The following is a 2,123-nucleotide window of genomic DNA, read 5'->3' as shown; positions in this document are numbered from 1 at the left end:
TCCCAGCCCAGGGAGGCAGAGGCAGGCAGATCTCTGTTCAAGGCCACTCTAGTCTACAGAGCGAGTTCTAGGACAGCCAATGCTATACAGAGAGACCCTGTCTCAAAAACAAACAAACAAACAAACAAACAAGCAAACAAACAAAAATTATGATAGTCATAGAGTGTTTTACCTCATAGGTATGTATGAGCACCACATATGTGTCTGGTGCCCAGAGAGGTTGGATTCTCCCTGAAACTGGATTTAGGGACAGTTGTGAGCCACTCTGAGTATTGGGAGCCAAACTCAAGTCTTCTGCAAGAGCACTAGGTGCCCCTAACAGCTGAGCAATCTATCCAGCCCCTGAATAAATATTTAAAAGGAATTATTTTTTTGTTGTAATGTAAAGCATAAAACTGAACACGAATATTTTTTAAATGAAAATATAGGTCTCCTTCTTCCCTCTACCTTAGTCAAGGGAGAGAGAGAGAGAGAGAGAGAGAGAGAGAGAGAGAGAGAGAGAGAGAGAGAGAGAGAATGTGTGTGTGTGCGCGCGTGTTGATTTTTGAGAGTGCCTTATGTAACCCAGGCTAGCCTGAGCTCCCTAAATAGCTGAGGCTGACAAGTGAGCGTCCAGGTCCTCTGGCTGGGGTTGCATGTATATGCTCTACTGCATCTTGTTCTATCTAGAGCCATTTCTACCTTTTTCTGCTATTCCTGCTCCTCCTCCTCCTTCCTCCGCTTTTCTTTCTCTTCTCCCTCTTTCTCCTTTTCCTCTTCCTTCTCCTTTTCTTCTTCCTCCTCTTCTTCTCTCTTACAGAGTCTCCTTGTGTAGACCACGCTGGCTTCAGACTCACAAAGATCAGTCTGCCTCTGCCTCCCAGGCCTGGGATTACAGCATGAAGTACTATGCCCAGCTCAGTCTTGAGATTCCCAAACTTTTTCCACCAGTGGTGCCTTAAGGTTTGAGGAATTTCCATGTGAGCATGGGAATACAGGAACAGTACACAAATTTGCGTACAGCATGTACACAAATCAAGCATTTACCAATACTAAATATAAAACGATTTATTTTTAGATGCCGTGTGTACTTTCACCACTTGCTAGAGATGAGAGCAAACTCACACACTGATGACAAGGTATAGATGCTCGTATGCTTTAAAGAACTGAATCTTTGCTGAACATTAGAGCATCTTCATCATTCTTCAGATTTAGCTGATACTTTAACTTTATTGTCATCTGTGCCCAGAACACTGCTTGGCCTATGTACTATAGACTCATAATTGTCTGTGTGTGGTGGCACAGACCTGTAATCCTAGTACTTGGGAGCCTGAGGCAGCAAGAGCAAGAGTTCCAGGCTAGCCTTGGCTATGTAATGAGTTGGGGACCAGTCTAGACTATGTGGGATCTTGTCTAATATTGAAGCAAAACAAAGAGAAGTGATGGAAGTGTGTTTAGGGTTGGCTCCCAAATGGTTGGAAATTCTGTCCTACCCTTAAGCCAAAATTCATTTTCTAATTGTCTTTATGCAGGTGTGTGGAGCCCAGAGGCCAACTGCCTCTTCTTCAGGAACTCTCTACCTTGTGCTTTTGAGACAGGGTCTTTTATGTGTATGGGTGTTTGCCTGCATATATGTCTATGTATGGAATGCAAGGAGTGCCCTAGGAGGCCTGAAGAGAGGGCTGGATACCCAGAACTGAAGAACTGGAGTTACAAATGATTGTGAGCCACCTTGTGGGTGTGAGGACCTGAACCTGGGTCCTCTGGAAAAACAGCCAGGGTTCTTAACTGCTGAGCCATCTCTCCAGCCCCTCCCTGCTTTTAACTCATCGTGGGTATGGAATACCCCCCCACACACACACCGCCTAACTTGCACATACTAGGTAAACACCCTTCCTATGGAGGTGGACTGTAGATAGACACTGGGCCCTAGCCCATGGGTTTGTTCCTAATGACTTCTTTGTAAGATGGAAAAATACTGGTCAAGAGAAGTCTTCCATTTTTGAGACAAGGTCTCATAGCCTTGGTTGGCCTGGACCTGCTGTGTAGCTAAGGCTGGCTTTGAATTCCTAATCCTCCTGCCTCCACCTCCCAAATGCTGGGATTACAGGCATGGGCAGAGAGGATTTTTTTTTTTTTTTTTT

Source organism: Mus caroli, chromosome 7 (assembly GCF_900094665.2).
Source record: "Mus caroli chromosome 7, CAROLI_EIJ_v1.1, whole genome shotgun sequence".
Taxonomy (NCBI): domain Eukaryota; kingdom Metazoa; phylum Chordata; class Mammalia; order Rodentia; family Muridae; genus Mus; species Mus caroli.
The sequence above is the reverse complement of the archived record's forward strand: the minus strand, read 5'-3'. Positions refer to the sequence as shown.